Genomic DNA, 20,821 nt, shown 5'->3' on the forward strand with positions numbered 1-20,821 from the left:
TATTCCTATTTCAGAGATTGACAGAATACAGGCTCACAAAAGGAAAGTCCTATTTAACTAACTTGTTATCTTTCTATGGTAAGGTCACCCACTCAACAGATGAAGAAAAGGTTATGAATGTGGTTTTTCTGTACTTTAGGAATACTTTTGATACTGTCCTTCACAGCATCCTTCAGGACAACTTGTCCAGCTGTGGGAGGACTGGCTGCAGGCTGTGCTGGGTGAAGAACTGGCTGAAGGGCAGAGCTCAATTGGGGCCATTGGTCACCAGTGGTGTTCCCCAGGGATCAATTCTAGGGCCAGTTCTGGTCAATACATTTACCAACAACCTGCAGGCAGGAGTTAAATCCACCATTAGCACATTTGCTGATGATTCCAAACTGAGAGGTGGGATCATCAGCAAATGACTCTTTGGAGGGACAAGAGGGTCTGCAAAGGGATCTACACAGACTGGAACGCTGGACAGTGATTGATGGCACAAAGTTTAACAAGTCAAAACACCAGATTCTGCAGCTGAGACGGACTAATAAAGTATAAACTGGGAGAGATGTGGCTGGAGAGCTTCTCTGCAGAAACAGATCTGGAGGTGCTGGGTGGCAGCAGGCACAGCAAGAATCAGAAGCATGGCCTGGAAGCCAACAGGACAAACCCCATCCTGGGGTGCACCAAATACAGAAGCACCAGCTGCTCAAGAAAGGTGACTATCCCACTGGTGCAGCCTCACCTGGAGCATTGTGTGCAATTCTGGGCACCACAATTTAAGGAAGGATGTGAAGGTCCTTGAATGGGTCCATATAAGAGCAACAAAGCTAGTGAGAGGGCTGGAAGGAATGAACTGTGAGGAGCAGCTAAGGACTTGAGGGTTCTCTAGTTTGGAGAAAAGAAGGCCTCAGGGCAACCTCATTGCTCCACAGCTTCCTGAGGAGGGGATCTTTACTCACTGAATCTTTTCTCTCTGGTATCCAGTGACAGGACACATGGCAGTGGTTCAAAGCTTCACCAGAGGAGGTTTACACTGGATTTCAGGAATCATTTCCTTATGAAGAGGGAGGTCAAACACCCATGAAGGTTTCTAGGGAGGTGCCAGAGTTATCAGTGTATTTAAGAGGCATTTGGACAATGTCCTCAGTTAACAGGTTTTAGTTTCTGGTCAGGCCTGAAGTAGTCAGGCAGTTGGATTAAATGATCATTGTAGCTCCCTTCCAACTGAAATGTTCTGTTCTATTCCACTCCATTTCATTCCCCTACAATATCTCTTTCCTTCATTAATACATCCTGTGGTACCCTTTCCTTCTAAGATGCTTCTGCCCTGCTTTCCATACGGTCTGGCTGTAAGTAAAAAAGGCAGGGGGGTGGAAGGGTTGGTCTCTGCTCTCTGCCCACCTATCTTGTATCACCAAAACCCAGGCTCCAGCACAGCAACACCTGCTCAGCTGCTGCAGATCCTCTAGCAGCACGTGAAAGAATTGATTATCTAATTCTCTGTAATTCTCTCTCTAGGTCCAGAAGGTTACTGGACCAGTCCCTGTCCACAACAGGAATATACAGACTCCATTCTTTCTGGTCCCATCCTCAATCAGACATGCTGAATCCCAGACTGGAGCAGCTGAAGAAGCAGAACTGAGTTATTAAAGCTTGAGTTTCCATGTTACCTGTTACAGTAAATTATATCTCAAGAATAAAATAAGCAAAAAGGGATCACTACATCTGCCTGATTAAACCAAAATAACTTGCACATTTCCATTTTATGCTTTGAAATAAGGAAGAAAAGCAGCATTCTCGCAAGTAAAAATAGAATCTTATTGCAGTGAAAAAAAATCACAGAAGCCACCACAAAAGGTAAAACTGCCTATATTAAAAAATGCTGCCAGACCACAAAATGATTACAGTTTTATCACTTTCAAGTCTTTTTTTTGCAAACACATTTTTGGTTTTTATGAAACTGAAATTTTGAATAAATAGATTTTGCTGAAGTCCTTTTCACATAATGGTTTTCAGAACTCTGTTCACTATTTAAATTTATTCCAGCCATGTTCCCCACTGATTGATTGTAAACAATTCTCTGTATGCCTAAAATGCTCCATCAGACATTGAAACTCTGCTCCTTAGTAGCAAGTGGTTAGATAAATCCCACAGTGACTGTTATTTGCAAAAATTCACATCATGAGGAGGATAAAAAAAACCAATAAACAAAAAACTATCTCCACACTCCTACAAACAGTAATAAATTCTGTCCTACAAATGTTTCCTTGGAAAATTGTTTCAGACAACTACAGCAAACTCAGATCTCTAAAATCTTTAGAGAGGAAGCACAAAGGGAGTAAAAGACTGACCTAATCCATTCACTTTGGTATTCAGAAAAAATACTTATACTGCATTAATTCAGCTTTAGTCCCACCACTGAAAGCAGCAAAATGCAGCAACTGCTTATGTTTCAGATCACTACCCAAATAGAGTATTTTGTACACCTGGAAACTTCAGAGGGTTTTCCTTGTAAGCAGAAACATTGCACAATAAAGATAAAAGTAACATTGTACACTGTTTTAGAGGAAGTACACTGCTTTAGAGGAAGAAATCCTGTTGACAATTTTAAAATTACTATCTGCTGTTCAGGCTTCAAGATGCTTTGCTTTTACTATAACTTACAGGCAAAATATCACTTTCTTAGTCTTTCAGAAAACACAAAGCCTCCACACTCCTGGTCAATGGCAGCAGGTAAGTTTGTAAAATTGCCATTTTAAGATACAGCATCTTTTTCAGCATCTAATAATGGTCACTATCAGAAATTGGACACCAAGTGCAAGAAACTGATTCAGACTTATAAAAGAGACTAAACAGAGCATGGCAAGCATAACATTTCAGGTACTTGAAAGGATCTGCCCCAAACTTTCAAACCTTGCTGTGCAAGTGAAGGGCAAACCAACTCCATAAGTCACCCTGGCACGCTACTCAGGGGTCCTGGACCCTTAAAATTCTGGTCACAGCCCTCACAGCCATATTCAGGAATAAAGACGTTTTTGATTCCCAAGTAGGCCACCAGGATTACTGGATGATATAGGAAGGAAACTAAACTGGAAACAGATTCAATTAGGGTATCATCAAAATTGTACCTGCTTCACAAGTAAAAATTCCTATGGAGAATAGTTTCAGAATTTTTTTCCACTCAGAACACTAGAAGGTCTCCAGATTTTGGATGAAAAAGGTTCAAAAACATGTAGATGATGCATAAGCATCCTCCTTTCAGCCTTCTGCCAGGGATTTCAGCTAACTCTTTTTGGTCCTCCCTCTTCAGGCCATGATCTGGGATCTTGATCTAGGGAGTTGCACAGATGTAACAGCCAAGACCTTTCAAATGGAAGTAACAAACATTTTTATCAAGGGACATGCTGGAGTACTCTGATGCTGAGGCAGGGCACACAGTATCCAGCTAATTTTTTTAAATTGCACCTAAGGAAATCCAGCATTTGTCTTATAACCTCATAGCCATAGGCTTGACTGGTGCTTAGATTTGCAAGCTGCCTTAGTATTCCTAAGTCACAAAGAGCTACATTGTAAAATGGCATTAATATGTCCTTTCCCATGATAAAACAGAGGTGATGTACATTCCATGAGTTAAAAGCTCTACCCCAAACCACAAATCATCTTCAACAGATAAAAGGAGGAAACCATTGTTAATATAGCCATATGGGCTACAGCATCAATCTGAATCTCTTCTGATTGGGTTGCACTGGAATGCAGATTGCACCCTCTGAATTCCTGCATCAGCCATGCATGTTCAATGCTGACAAGTTGTATCACAGTTCTGTGGGAACATTGGTCTCTCTAGGAAAGCACATCTGCAGGTCACCCAGTCCTACCCAACTTCACAGAACCACAGAACATTCTGAGCTGGAAGCCACCCATGTTCCTAAGTGAACGGCCAGCACAGGGATCAAATCCACGACCTTGGCATTAACAGTACCATGCTCTAACCAACAGAGCCGATCTCAGGGTGACTTAGAGCCATCTGAGAACTACTCATGACATTCAACACAACCAGCTTGGACTGGACCTGGCAAAAGCTTTCCCCAGAAGCCTGCTGTAGCATGCTGCTGCTGCTGTCATGCAGGATTCTAAGTCTCCAGAGGAATGCACAGGTTGGTTTACTAAAATTACACGGCCTTTAAACAAGACAATTTCAAAGACCAAAGACCTTGTGGACTCTTTAAAAGTCTCCCTCTTCTCCAAAGATCTTGGTGTTGTGGTTAAGAGTTTCCATTACCAAGCACATCTCTTCCTCTGGGTGTACTTTCTCTTCACCGATGAGGGATAGCCTTTCCCAGCCCTCCCAAACCTGGTCTTTCAGATCATAGCTCTACCTCTGACACAAACTGTAGATAAATAAAAATATCCTGGTGTGGAGAGAGTTAGTTAAGTGACCATTTTCACCCCAGATATCTAGCCATGGCAACTTTAATTCCTTGAAGCTTTGTACTGGAGGAGCTTCACTGCCTCACTAAGTATGTCCTCAGCAAGGCATATCTCAGGCTCTATACCATAGTAGCAAGGTGGTCTAGTTTCAAAACCACAGCTGGCTGTGGCTAGCCAGGCTTAGCCATAAACTGCCATCACAGCTAGGATGCTGGATGGCAGAGAAAAGGGGAGTCAGAGAATTAGTAACCGACTTACATAAGGAATTTACCTATCCACCTGAAATAAGATTACACAATGTCATTCTTTACCACAGAAAAGTTATCCTGGGACATGCTGCAATGAATGCTGCCATTCTGACAATGTTTGACAAAATTATTACATTGTCTGTTGCTTTATTCATAGAGATTCTTCTTCAACAGGAGAAAGCTTTACATACAGCCTATTGCAGCACACTCTTTTTGACTACAATAAGATGAGCTGAATCCTTTGTGGGTCTGAAAATCTGGGTTCACATCAAGTGCATGAAAAAACTTTGTTGCCAAAGATTTTTTTTGTAATCTACCTACCCTACCTAATTCATTCAATGGGACAGAGGTTATAAAAATATTGTGAATGTCCTTTTCCTCTTCTTATCACACCAAAAGACATCTTCAGTAGGCATTATATATGGGAATATATAGCATATGTCCCTGTGGCACCCTCAAATGCATTTGTAAACCGTCTGACTGCCTCTTTACATTAGTCATGCTATTAACAATTAAAGTCACAAGTCACTTTTTGTTATGAAAAGAAGCAAACAGAAAATTAGTGAGCTACAACAGGTTGGCTTCTGGGTTCTAAAAACACACTTTGCTTAAAAAAGTAAAAACAAAGGCATATAATGCTCAGTCCCTGTCATCTCCTCTGTGTGCACACACATGTCACCACACAGAGTTTATCACTGGAGGAGGAGGAACATTTCTGAAAGACCCCATTGTCCAAATCTTGGCAGCATATCACCATAGTACAACTGTTCATTTCATACATGTGTAAGACAAGCAGAATTTGACCTTTATTCTGTTTTCAATAGAACTTTAGAATTTGCAAAATCCTGCAAAAGCTACAGGGTATATTCATATTTTATATATGCATACAATTATGCATATGAATGTTTGCTACTGTCAGAATAGTAGAGCAACAACAGAAAATTGTAATAGATTTTGTAGGATACTTTTTAGGTTATAGAATCATAATCCTTTTATATCTGTATTTTTCAAGTTTTTACTCCAAAATCTTAACTGTCATTAGCATGAGGGTATTGATTAGAAAACAGAGATGCAAAAGACAAAATTAATCCACTAGAGTTGTGAAGTAGACTAGTAAATCCAGAAGTTTAATTTACTTAATTGAAGCAGTAATTCAGTTTTCTAACCAGCTAAACAACACTCTCATGAAAGAACAGCACAAAGATGAATAAAAAGAACACCAAAAGAAAACATTCGTGTGAATTTGCAAGGAAAGCCCTGTGTATACAGATTACTTGTTTACAATCTGAAGACTGAGCTTTAACAGAAATGCAACATGATCCTTATATAATCTTGAGTATTTATGTGCCAAGAAATTTAAAGGGCTATAGGTTAAAAAAACAGTCCAGGGTTACCACCTGGAATTTTTCAAGCAAGAGAAGCACCAGCATGCTATGGTACCATAGCATCCTCTCCAGTGCTACCAGCAGACATTTCCTTGGACAGCTGCACTGTGCTGTCACTGGAGAATGAGCAGCGCTGTTATTTCTCTAGGGTATAGAGAGGTTTTGATTTCTACACAGAGCAAAGCTGATAGACAGAGGTTTCAAAGAGGAACAGGTCCCAGCTCTCCCCTGTTCCTCTCATGTCACAGCACTGTTATGGGATAGCAAGGATCAAGCATAAAGGAGCTTTCAAAGAAACATTGCTCCCTTTCATAAAGGCGTATTTACCTCATTCTGTCTAATTTCACTACACAGAAGCTATCCCAAAAACATAAGGTTTAACTACTCTTTTTAGCCTGAGGACACAAAAGTGAGTTGTGAGCAGAAGCCAGGCAGACTTCTCAAAAGCTTTTAAGTCAGGAAACCGGTTCACTTCCTTCTTTTCATCCCAAACGCACAATCAAACAAATCTATACATGCTTTAGGATTCTTTCTTTAATGTGGTTATTTGCTCAGGAAAAAACAATGCTTTGAGCATTACTGCAGTTCAGATAATAATGTCCAGTTCACATCTTCAAATCACTTCCTTTCAAAATGCATTAGTGTTACATGACTTTAATAGTCTCTCAGATCCAGTGTTCCACTCAAAACAATAAACAGAGCAACAAAACTACTTCAGTAGCCTCTCTTGATCTTTGTATAGAATGTATTTGTCACTATTTTAACAAGCAGATTCCACAGATCTGGAAGACAAATTTATAGAGAAACATAATCAAAGCAACATTTTACATGCCTACCATGGAACAGAAAATTAATGGTCCAGCTTACCACTCCATTAAAAAATGCTGGAAGTTAAATTAAATAAAATATGTTTCAATTTTATTTAAGTGACTTGCCAACACAAGATGAAAAGCACCAGATTTTTACTTTTCTCTTACAGCTTTATTACTAAGATATCATTTGTATTAAAAGAGGTATCATTCCCTGATTTAAACAGCTATGCTGCTTCATGCTTTGAATTCACCATTTGTGGTCATGTTCCAAAACATTACAATAATTTTCACTGGATCCAATTGTACTATATCTGTAAAAACCTGGGAAAGCAAGCCCAAAGGAAACAAACTAAAATAGGCTCTGTCCCAGTCTGTACTTCTTGTATACATTGCAGTGCTGCTCCAAGTCACTGCTATGCCGTAGAGCCACAGTGGCTACAAAGCAATTCAACTTACACCAAAATTTCACAGACTCAGTACTTGTCTTTTGGTTACATCCACAGGTGTGTGCATCCAATCTAAAATACAAAAACACTGAAAATACCAAAGAAGAAAAGCTTACACTTGTACTATGGTATTTCAGCTTTACAGATACTTGGCTAAAGACATGATTGCCCCAAGGAAAATTACTCCAGCGCTTAAAATGAGAGTCTTTATTTCTTTATTCCTGAAACCTCAGAACTGGAAGTAGAAATTCCAGGGGCAACTGGAGACTGTCCCATTCCTTAAAGACAGCTGTTTTGCCTGGAGCACACAAATATTACTTGGGAGTTTTCATCAAAATCTGCCTTTTCTCTCTTTATAGTCACCTATAAATAAACATTTGCTGATAATATTACCAAGAATGACTTGTGGTTAGCAAGCAAATATGAAAAAGACACATCTGTTGAAAAAGATTAGTGAAAATGGCTGCAATTTCTGAGTGCAATTTCCTATCAGTGTGGTTAACTGAATTTAGACACCATGCAGAAAGAAATTCTTATATCAGATAATTAAGCAAATCAATTTTTTCAGCTTAATAAGTTCTTAAACCAATTCTAACACAAGAATCTTCTGGTGATAATGGTATTCCAAAAGCACATACAATTAACTTCAAGCATATGGATAGTCCCAAGTGAATTATCTGCATGACTAAAGATATATGCATCTATACTTGCATGATCAGAACCTAAACTGAAAACTAAGATGTCCTGGTATTCTCTCCATGAAGTCAAAGGCATTGGTAACCTAAATAGATGTTTGGGATTTTCTTTAAAAAGAAGTGTCAACAACTGCTTAAATGCATGAGTAACACTAATCTTTCTTAAAACTCCCAATTTTTTTTTTCCATACCTAGGAAATTTTGATATGGAAAGTACTTTTATTGAATTTTAGGTCTCAGACAGATGCACACACAACTTGTGCTGAACAGAGTCCGAATGTCAGAAGAGATGCAACAGAAGGCACAGCTCTGCTCTTGGCTGTTACTTTCTGGAATCAGCTCTCAAAAACGCTGCACATCTTCAAGTCCTTTAAGTTTATGGTGGCATGTTGCGTTATTAACACAAGGTAACATATCCTAAGAAGTTGACTAGGCATGAATTCCCAAACTGTGAGTTTTCAAAAGAGCATGTTTCTTAAAAAATGTTTTCTTTTGTGAATAGTAAGGTAGCTAGACAGAGACATTGACCATTTGTGTTAACACCTACTGAATAACTCCTTGGTCCCTTCTGAATTCTTGGTCTGTCAGCATCCCAAAGTTCTGATTACTCCAAAGAATGAAACAATGAAATGTCATAGAGGTAGTGCCCACTTCCATACAGAAAATTATCTACTGAATATAACTACTATTAACTAAATTGTAAGCAAGCTACTACTCCAAATTATTTTTAAAGCCTTTAATTAATAACTGGTTAGATAATAATTAATAACTGGTTAGGTAATTTCACTGTATTATTTCCCATTAATTCAAACACTGAGAGCTAAATCCACAGTCATGAATTTAACATTCACATTAAGAGTATTCTTGAACCACTGTGACTTCTCTCTTGAAGCAGGCAGGATTTGGCACTTCTGCACTAACACTCAGTGGTGTTCCTACTAAAAGGACACTGAAGCTATTGGCTATCTTTAAGATACTAAAGCAGCCTCTTGACTCACTGGCATTCCTTCCATGAGGTCATGTCAAATGGGAATATCTGATCTCTGCCTTTTAATTGCTTGGCTTTGGGGGTTTTTTAATGGTTTGGCAGTTGAGGTTACATATACACATTTAATTTTCACTAGGGATTATCCCCAGGCATGTGCTTATAGACTGTGCTGATCTCAGCTTCTTAAAACATATTTTCATGTCTTTAGCATTATTTCTAACTACACTAGAGTGGGCAGGATTCTTCACTTGCATGTCATCCCCTTTTCTTCAAATATCAAACTGTGAAAAATATCAAACTGTGAAAGCTGAGATTTGGCCTTCAAGTGGACCTCAACAGGCAGATCCCAAATAAGAAAATGGGGGGGAAAAAAAAGAGATCAAACTGAAAATCACAGCTGAAAAGGTCCATAACTTCAAGACCAGTAGAACCTGGACCAGAAGAGTATTTCAGAGCTTTTGTATTATGATTTGTTTTTTATTTGTTTTACATCATATTCAGGTAGTCTAAGAGTACAAGCTAACAGGTCTTCTCATCTCTCTGAGCTGGGAGAATACATCCCCTCCCAGAGGAAAAGCAGGGAAGAGCCCAGTGAAATTTACCAGGCACAGAACCAGATGTTAAGAGTATGCCATCATGAACCATCAGAAGAACCAGGAATAAATACTAATTCCTTAGAAAAAATCTATATACACTCAATACCCAATGTCTATGGATTTGGCTTTTATTGTGCACAAGCCAGCTAATGGCACACAAATACCTGTTTTTCAGAGGCAGGTTTGACATGAATTCTTTTATACTTCATCATTATTCAAAGTCAGCTCCTTTGTGCCTAGCAAACAAAATGTGAGGAAGGAGCAGAAAGAGACCAAATATCTACTAAAAGGGAAGGTCAGGTGCTGATAGTAAGCACACTTATATATATTTTTTATTCATTTTTGCTTTGTCCCACCAGCAAGACAACAGAACAAAGAAGTAAAGGGGTAAATTATTTCATATTCCCTCAGAATTAATTTCCTTTCAAAAATTGGTTTCTGCCTAGGAGGCATAGGTTAATTATTGAAAATGTTGGTGATCATTTTTCCCTTCACTACCTCTCGCTAATAGACTGCAAAGAAGGGCAAGCCACACAGCATTTCTTCCTATTTTCTTTGTAAATTGCACTTACATTTTCATCTTTCAGCCGAAACAACAGTAATTACACTTCATTACTCATATCTGACGCAAAATCTGCCTGTAAGCAAAAGCCCATTATTCCTGCAATTTGCAGATGACCCTGTGAGTTTTAACATCTATTGTATTGCTAAAAAATTATTTTGCTACATTCAGAAAGGCTGAAAGCTGCAATAGCTTTAATAAAAATATATTAAACAGCAATTGGCAAAGTGAAATGCAGAGTTGTATAGTCATATTTGAAACAATATTGAATATATTATTACAGGTCAAAGAGTCTGAAAAACATTTCCATCCATGTGTAACAGTTATAAATAGAGACCATTTATTTTAGCTAAAGGACAACACCACTGTTTTATGAAAATCTCCAAAGCTTCAAAATACAATCTTTATCTTCATAGGAACAACATTGTTTGGGCACTTTCACAAAGCTGAAATTATGGTGAAATATTTGATTCTGGAAATACAACTTCAGTTTTCAGTTCTGGGTAAGGATCTCTCCTCTGTTTTCCACAGAGGGATCGTAAGACATGAGAGCTCATGCAGCTCCATGTTCTGCTTGGGGACAAAAGAGTTTCTTGCTGTAGCACCAAACTGAATCTCTTCATCCCAGCTATGGAAAAATGTCATCAAGCAGTGTCCCAGCAAATACTTCCCCCCTCATAGTTAAGGAGCTAATGAGTGCCCCACCAGGGAGAAACAAATTGTCCTCAAACAACCTGACACTCCTGACACAGTCCCATGAAATAGGATACAGAAGCACCAAGCTGCAGCTGCAGATCCCAGAAAAGATCCTCCCAAATCTGATAAAGGGACATGAATTGTTAGAGATATTCAAGAAAATCAGAGAAAATGAAATGGAGATCACAGAGTGTCACGGAAAAAAGAGGTGAACACTGTTTTGTAAGAAACCAAAAGGCAGGAAATTAATTTATATTTTTGTTTTGTACAGAAAATCACCACAGACACTGATTCTATAAATAAATATGATACTATAAATATATTTCCTTAGACCATTTTAGTCAGGTCCTGAAAGAAACAAAGCTATGCCTCATGAGGAAAGGTAGATATTGACATGCAGCGCCAATAATAAAATAAAAATTGCAAAAAAATTTTAGTTTGACATTTTAAGTAATATGTTTTACATGGTTTGCTTTGGTTTGGTTTTGTCTCTGAGTCAAGCAAAAAAGATTATTTTTTAAATGCTAATCTGTAGTCCTACATAAAGATCAAAAATAATTCAATGTAAGCTAAATATTTCAACATGATCAAAACCAAATAATTTTCTCTACATAAAAAACCCTAAATCACTATACCTCTATAATCAAGATTAACTTGTATCATAATTTGTCACAGCAAGACCATCAGAACATTTTTATCAGTGTTATTAAAAGGTGTAGTTTAAAAACCATGTGTAGCTTTAAAAAAATCACTCTAACAAAATGGTAATATCATAGCTACATTTGTTTTTCTTTTTAAGATATAAATTGTCATTATGATTTACAGCTCCATTTGCAGCTCATTCCCAGTTCCAATAAGATATGTTAATAAAATACAGAAGTATTACTAACTTGCAGTGTTGGCATTTCCAACAGAAAACTATTTATATAACAGGGATCTTTCCAAGATTATTTCAAAACACCATATATGGCTGACTTACAAAATCTGAAAAATTTCTAATCAGCTAAAGTTACTTTCACTAATTAGGTAATTTAATTATTCAGCTGACATATTTTAGAGAAAAACACAAATATCCTTTCATTTAGTCTGCAATTTTTTAAAAAAAAAGATTGTTCATTCTGGCTTTTTCTTTCTTCTGTGAGTAGAATGAGACATGACAGCTTTGTTTCTCAACTACCTAGATTAACAGATTATTAAGCATATTTTTATTCTTCAACAGTAAAAGATGCTTTCACAGACATAAGAAATGTAGTGGCTGGAGGCTATGTAGAAATGACTTTCTGCCAACTTTAGACACACTCATGGCAGTAACTTTTTTAACAAAATAGTTAACTCTATTATATTCCTAGGGACATGGCAGATTCTCTCTAACTGTGAGTGCTTTGTTTTAAGCTATATGGTTTTATATAAATAGAGCTTTGGATACGGATAACACTGTAATGAAATCTGATTGAACACAGATGTCAGAGTAAATGAACATAACAGTCCTTTCTGGCCCAATAAAGCATGAAATTATCCCACCAATTCTCTTTTCATCTCTAACACAGTAGATTTTGCAGACCTCATCCTTTGCAAAGAAGGATGCCAAAAGACAAGAAGCCTCTTTACCTTCCTTTCCTGGCTGTGCTGCCAGAGACATCTCCAAAGGCCTTACCCTGCCAAGGAAGGGCCAGAGCTGGCCTCTGCACTTTGCCATTTCACAGATGCATCAGCTGAGCATTTAGCAGAGATTGTCCCAGCATGGGTGGTGGCCTCAGCAGTGGCTGCAACAGCCAGGGAACCTCGAGGTGTCCTGAGCCACCCCTGGGCATCCCTCTCTGCCACGGTGACTCTGAGAGCACCAAAGAGCAGGGACACCCCAGAAAAACAGCCCTGGAGCTGGTACTGGACACACAGACACTGCTCAGGCAGGCTCAGGAAATAACATATGTGTACCAATGAAAATCAAACTTATTACCTGATGCAGATTTTGCTCACTCAAGCAACTCAGGGACCTTTTCTTTCTAGTATCTTTGTCCATTTGCATCCATTCTCATAGGGAACATGTTTTCAATTATTTACACTAAGAAGATTTAATTGGAAGATTACACTTATGCACACAATCTGCAAACTATCACAGCTTTCAATCAGTTTATCACAAAAAAGGCAATTTGTTGAAACTCTAATCTAATGTTTGCAAAGAAAATTCAATTTAAGCCCTAAATCCCACTGAAATTCACTGAAAGTCAGGTCCCTTGACTTCCTCAGTCTCCTTGGGAAATTTTAACCTCAGTTATTCAATCATTCTGACAGAGAGAGAGAGAGAGATTGACAGAGAGGTCCTCAAGGAACAATACTGGAGTTACTTGGAATAACCATGATTGCAAGTGTTACCAGTGGTCTCTGCTGCTGTGAGAGCTTGTCCAAGTCTAATGAAAATTGATCTGGCATCTTCCTGCTCTTTGGGAGTTTTCTACAACATGTGACAGAAGAGACATGTCTTCACACACTGTTGGATCCTTAACTACATGTTCAGATTCATACTGACGAATTTGCCAACATAACATAACATAAGTGGAAGCCTACAGTTCATAGACAAAAAATAAAAATGTCCATCACTAAAATCTGAAACACCTAGTACTCCTCCAAAGAGCAAATATACAGCATGTACTACATTTCTATACTGCATGCTATACCTAACTGCAATTGTTATCCAATGTAGTGATCATTTTAAGAAACTATATTGTCATGAGATTAATTTATGACAGTGCAGACAGAGTTTCAACAGAGCACTTGCAAACTTTTATTAAACACATACATCTGAAGGTGCAGTGCAAGCCTTCGTTTGTCTCTTGTACAATGACTGGCTGTCACTGTACAAGAGGCACATAATGTGAAAATTAAAAGAATCAAATACAACACTACCAAGAAGGCTTTTAAATTTTCAATCAGTTTAAATCATACTTGTTTCTAACAAACCCTGCAAATAAAAACACAATCTACAATAAAAAACTGCCTCAAGAGCAAACATTTCTCTATCACATTGCCTTGAACTAAAACTGTTGTATAAATTATTTATATATGCTAACAGAACATACTTGTATCCATATGATCCATATCCATACACAGATAATTGTATCTGACACATGCCTATCCCTAATCCACATTGCAAGTCTCATAAATTTTTAAAAACATCCCAAGTCTACTTCTGCCATCCATGTTGACACTATATTCAGACCACAATGGCTCAGACAAAACAAAACAAGTTTAAAAAGGGTCTTTGCAGAACTTTTGAGAAACACAGACCTTCATCTCCTGTAACCTCTTACGTAGGTGAAGTTCTTAAGCTGTTTTTATGAAGCATATCATGGTAACGCTCATACACAGAACACAGGACTCAAAACACTGAAAAGAGGGTACAGTAAATTCAGCTTTGAGATCTCTCATGGTAATTTCTTTTTCCACCAAGCAGCTCACCTGCTGCATGCCCAAGGTCACCACATGTCACACCAGAGTAACACGTCCTTGCCTAGAGGCCAATTCTAACCCCCAAACTGTGTAAACCTTTCTCAAACACATCATGGCTGCTCCATTTGTGCTCCCAAACACCATAGCTACTTTGCTCATCACTTTTTAAGTGTTTTGTGGAGATTTTCTGAGCTAGAGACATGCTTACAGAACCAAGGCTCTTGCTGGTTCAAGCACATTTAAATCACCATCTGGTAACTCATAAAATAAACCACTCAGGCAAATGTTTCTCTCAGAACACACAAATGATAGTAACACAGCATTATGTTTTTCAAACACTAAAACTGTTGGGAAAAGATCAGTGACTGAAAGATCAAAACAGTGCAGTGACAACACCAGCAGAGATGTGGCAGCAGAATCAGACACTTGTTCCTAGCGAACACAGCTGAATAACCAAACTAAAATGTTACTTCTCACTTTCATACCTGTGAAACTCTGTAGGTAACTCTAACAGCATGCATCTCCTTGTCCAGTGGAGGAACAACCCAGAGGTACTACCCCAGGGTTTTCTCTTCAGGATATTTAGCACACAGCTGATGGACACTGCCTTTCCTAGCCATTTTTTGTGAATACATCCATTCATTTCTGTTGTACCTTTACAAATGTCCATAGAGAAAATATTTTGACACAGTAGTTTTGTTTGTTTCCATAAAATTGCAGAAAACATGTAATGTTTCAATTATAGAACTGATTTAGAAAATGTACTGAAAAAAACTTTGTGTAGTTTTAAAAGAAAAGTAAAAAGCTTAGATCACACCATGTTCTCCTTTACATTGACTTGATACAGGGGAAAAAAACCCCACAGAAAGCAATGAAATGTCTTCAGATTGCCACAGGAAGAAACAAAATTAGAAAACATCCTTCTCCTCCTTATTGCCCAGTTTCAGGAATATCCTGAAGACTCTCAGATGGAAAATAGGAGCACTGATTAGTGGAACAGTAATTAGCTATTTAGCACTTAGCTTTTCAGTAAGCTCACCTGAGTCATACGTTTTATGTGCTACGTTTACTGCTGCCACTTTATTCCACTCAAAAGAAAAGAAAAAATAGGCAGCTTTCAATTCTGTAGAGATCTTCTAGGAAAAAAAAAAAACATTTGCAACAATTCTAAATTATTTTAGCTATTACTATTGACTGGTTTGTCTAATTTCCTTTCCAAAGTCCTCCACTGGCATGGCACCACCACACAGCTTCCCAGAGGTCCTCAGGCCAAGGACTTCATCACTCAAATAATACAACTTCAGGTATCTGTGGCCAGGAAGGAGGTAAAGGAAGGCCAAACAATCAAGTCTTAACCTTAAAAGATTGGAGCTAGTCCCCCTCCTGCATTTATAATAAATAAAATAAAACCAAGCTAAAAGCACACACACAGGCAGCCCTGTGACAGTGGAGATACTGATCTTTGCAGAGACTCATCAGCTTTATTTCTGAGGGGAAGGAAAAGCCAGGCATGAAAACAAGCCCTTCCCCACTGGTGGGGTTCAACACTGGTTTCCCTTAGCATTGATATGTGGTGGTATCCTGCCTTGTGGCTTCACAGAGCTTCTTCAGCTAACATTTCTGCAGGACCACTTTCATTCTATTTCTAAAAAACAGAATGCATTACTCTGTCTTCCTATTCTATTCATCACTAAATGAAAATTCTTTGACCTTTCATTGTAAGAATAATGTATTTGGAATCAGAATAAATACCTTATTGGATTGTAACATCCATCTCCCTATGTGCTATTCAGTGAAAGAAGAGCACTTTATCTCAAAAGTTATTCTTCACTATTTCTTTTTTTAGATCAGATTCATCATTGCAGTATCCAAAAGCAGATTACAAACACTTTAGCATGAATATAAATTCTCCTGGTTTTAGGAAAAGAAAATGAAATATCTGAGGCAAGGGAGAACAAGGTACATTTGGCAGGATCCTGGGGAGATGTCTGCTTGTCTGTTCAAAATGCAAGGAGAGAAACGCCTACTGCAAAGGAAAGAAAGGGAGCATGTCTATTATCAGGGGAGACCAATCCCGATTATATTTTCTTAATTTATCACTTTACCATTCATTTTCAATACTTAACACTGTGTAAGACCAAATGGCTTTTATATTTGGCTTCTATTCTACACAAACACCACGTTTATGAATAATGTATTACAATTCATTACAACAAAACCCTGAAAATTTGTATTTACAAGTGTGTAAGAAGCTTATCAATGCATAATGTAACTGTTAGCTACAGTGTGGAAGTTTCAAACAGTTGCAATAATAGAGAGGAAAAAACCTCTAGAGAAAATATTCCACTGAAAAATGTGCAATGAGGAAGTCATGGTTCCAAATATGACATTGAAGAAAAAGCCTCTCTTCCAAAATACTAAAAATACATGAGCTATTCAGCTAAACACCTCTGTGACACCTTTCAAGAAAGTGTCTGACTAAAGGAATGGAAGTTTCAGTTGTTAAAAACCCAGGTGTTTGTGGCAGCTGCCTTTTCTGTGGCTCAGATGCTGGGTGGGATTTGACCCCCATATGTGCTGCCCTGGGTGGTTCTGAGAGCCACCGGCTCCCTGGCTGCCGTGACTGTCCTGCTCCGTCCCAGGAAAGCCAGACACACAGACGAGCTGCAGACTTGGCAGAACCTGCCCTGGCAGCCATGCCAGAGCAGCTGGAGGTGTGCTCGGTGCCAGTCACAAAACCTTGGAAGCCAGCACCAGGGAAGGGCAGCAGCAGGCACCCACAGCACAGGGAGTGGAGCAGTGCGGTCAGAGATCCCCCTCCATCCTGCCCCTCCACATCACACCAATGTGCTGATGACGAAAGCCAAGGGACAGCCCTCAGGGAAAACAGCATCCAGATCCAATTCAAGTTAATGCTAAACTAGCACTGCAATGCTCAGCTAAGGCTGGACTCAATGATCCTAAAGGTCTTTCTTTTCCAATCGAAATGATTCCATGATTCTATGTACCATGTAAGCTATTCCCTCAGCAGTAACAATGTTCAGCTGGAGAGTCCCAGAAGACTAAGGAGACAAAAAGCTATGCACTTAAAAATCCATCAAAATAGGAAAATCCAAGCATTTCTGTTCAGCTTTCTTCTTGTAACATAAATAATTATCAAAAGCTGTGACCCTCATCCAGTACTTTTCATTTATTCCTTGGAGATAGCATAGATTAATTACCTTGTTACACAAGTCTTGGGTGATACGATAATGTGCAATAAGAATACTTTAATTGCACAAAAACTGCACTAACAGGCAATTAGTGTGATAAAACACTGTATTAACTGCAATGTGATATGGAAGTTTGCTCCCAAAATGGAATAATAAAGCTGTTTTTACAGATAACCATTAACAGAAGGGGTGACACAGGGATATTTAAACACAGGCAACATCTAACCAAAACTAAAGTTTGTAGATTACAACTCAAACTGGATTATATTGGTGCTCCTGCACAAAAAATAAATCATCATAGAGATCATCCTTTTATTAACATATACTGCTGAAACCCATCAGGGAAACATTTATAAACATAAAAACATGTAAGCCTGAAGCCACAGAGCTGGTAATCTCATGAGGAGCAAATGGAAAAAGCAATCCTCTCCAGCATACTGGAGTCTAGGCATGTCTTGAATGAGGTACTAGAATAAAACAGAAGCAAGAATTACAGAGAGAAGTGACCTTCAACCAAATGGGATTTTACTTGTATTTTCCACCTAAGAATGAATGGAAGTTAAAATGAATAAAAATTGAGAATTAAATAGCCAATTGCATCTCAAAATGAAAATCTATGCAAATAAGTATACATTGGTGGCTAAATACTTTTCCATCAAAAGTAGTTTTGCCATCAAACTCAGATTAATAAAAATGATACCCGCCTAAAACTGTTTTCACAATGAAAAAAAAAAAAAGGTTTATTTCTCCCTAATTGGTTTGGTGACTTGAAAACTGTTTTATAGATGATATGTCTTTCCCATTATTTCAGATTACTTAAAACAAATGTAGTACAAAAATCCCAAAAGGCCTTGTTATCTGTTTAAAAATGAAAAAGCTTTACAGATCAGACCCTGCTCCCACTCAGTATCAGGTGTACCTCATTACCTTCAGGGGGAATGTGTCACAGTTAGTCATGATTTATTAACTTTTCTGGAAAGCTTTACTAAATCTAATGTTCATTAGATAGCAGGTTTGAGAAGCACAAGAGCAAGGCAGCAGTGAGCTGCTGGTCCTTGTAAGCACAACAGCATTAGTATCAATTAAACGCCTCCAGACCTCCCTTCCTGCTCTGACTGTGCTTGCTGTGGAGCTAATTGCTTCTCTCCTCCAGCACAACTTATCGTGTCTGCCCTGCTGCAGAGCAGCCAACTCCTTGTCTTCTAAATGGGATGAACAGCCTGCAGACAGTAACTCTGATAGCTTCAGATCTTTTCAGGGTTCCTTGTAAGGCAATGGAAATGTTTTATGCAGACAAAATAGTCTCCAACTTTTTCTTCATCTGAAGTTTTCACATTAGGAAATGAGTTGAATTATAAAACTCAAAATCTTTGTGGCCTTTTTAAAGCAAGAGCATCAATTAGAAAGATGAATAGGAAAGTCTTGATAGCAGCTGACATCACTATTGTAAAACATAACATTTGCAGGACTTAGAAGAAGGACTTACTTAATATAAAGATTGAGAAGTAGTAAAGAATGTAGGAGATATGAATAACAACTATGTTTATTAAAAAAATCTCGGAACTGATGGTACTGACTTGTGCTCTATATTATTACTTACTTGACAATCCTACATAAGAGGATTACTGTCTATTTTGGCACAATGTATAACAAGAGTACACAGCACATCACCAAGGGGTTATATCATACCCACACATATTCTTCCTGTCAATTCTCCTACATCAGAAAGCCACCAGCTGTCAGTTCCCTGAGCTCCACGCCATTTTGTTACTCAAGAAAATTAGGGGAAAAAAAATAAGTCTTTTTAACAGGAGTGCAACACAGACTAAATTAAGAGCAGAATTCTTGTTTAGTTCTTTGGCCCTCTGCATATAAAAATAACCATGCTGCTCCTCACACTCTCTATCCTGATTCAACAGAAAAGCAGCAAGCAGCAGTCCTAAGAGCACCCAGCAGCTCCCTGACACAATCACAAGGGTTACATCAACCCTTCTTTTCTAATGCTATGCTACCAATTCTCTCAATATCTTCAAAAACACCATGAAAACTGCAACAAATCCAGCAGCAGAAGAGTTGCTTAGCCCTGGAGTTGTATTTTGGAGAAATCCTAATGCTCAGACCACAAAATAATTAATCTGAGCATCCTATTAAACTAGGATGGGAAACGTAAACTAGACAAGGGAAATGTACTACATTCCTGATATATTGCACCATTTTTTCCTGCCAGGCACAGGCCAAACAAAAAGCAGCTGGCTCATGGTGTAGGATGCCCACCTGATAATATAAACCTTATGGCTATCAAACTCCTCTACTACAGCCACTCATCAGTCCTCTCACTGTCTCTACCAGTTACATCTACTCTTCCTAGAGGAACACGGTCAACTTTGGCCCAGCAGTTAGTAAACTTAGTAAAGATTTCAGTATGCCAACTTGAACAAACCATGGGAAGTCATTTCTCACATATCCTGAAACTGCAACACATGATAGATCCCCTCCTCAGTCTCTGTAATACACAAGGTATTTATAAACACACAATATAAATCTGAGAATAAAAACATAGAGTTTTCTTGAAAGCGTGGCACTGCATCAGACACATGGTAAGCTCTTCTTTCAGTGGGATTTAAATTTGGAGTGTGGGGATGATAAAGAGGGGAATAAAGGAAGTTAATTATAGACCTATCTGATGATACAGATACTCTTTCACCTTACCCAAATACTTAAAATTTATTATTAGCTATAGAAAGGAGTAATAGCTGCTCTAATGACAGTGTAGGAACTCCTAAAATTATGTTAGCTCATACATTACTCCATTTTTCTAGGGTTAATTGAATCTCTTATACTTATAGAAGATGAGAAGGCATATATATACCCAAGGCTTCTGACTCACCAGGCTTAAAAGCTCTTTTCAAGTTCTTTCCCATTAGCTGGCCTGGCCAATATTAGTCCATCAGTTTTACCTCATTTCTCATAGAAGGCTGATCTTCTTTTAATTATCACAAATGCATGGGGGCAGTAGTCTTAACCACTCTTTTTATTTTGCTTTTGAAGGCCACATGCATCCCTATTGTTGTCTGTGTCCTTGCTTCTGAGTGTCCAAAGCTAGTGCAATTAACCACAAACTCAGTGAGAACAATAAATGACCCCATCTAAGCAAAAATCAATTGCTAACAAACACCAAGACAAGAAGCAAAAGCTTATGAGGAGAGCTTCTCCATAGGCTGAGTCACAGAGGTACTCCTAAATGCAGAGGACACTCTGAGTAGTGCTCATGTTCCTCCTCCCAGAGGTTCTGGGGAAGCCATGGATAGGAATAAACACATGGAT

The 20,821-nt window shown here is 38.4% G+C and overlaps 1 protein-coding gene across 2 annotated transcripts in view; it reads right to left on the reverse strand.

The window, feature by feature from the left end:
• SLCO5A1 (solute carrier organic anion transporter family member 5A1) overlaps positions 1 to 20,821 on the reverse strand; it is a 74,322-nt gene that overhangs the window by 40,494 nt on the left and 13,007 nt on the right. The gene's annotated exons all lie outside the window — the stretch shown is intronic.

Source organism: Agelaius tricolor, unplaced genomic scaffold, assembly GCF_023055355.1.
Source record: "Agelaius tricolor isolate 1412-34295 unplaced genomic scaffold, bAgeTri1.0.p SCAF_2, whole genome shotgun sequence".
NCBI lineage: Eukaryota > Metazoa > Chordata > Aves > Passeriformes > Icteridae > Agelaius > Agelaius tricolor.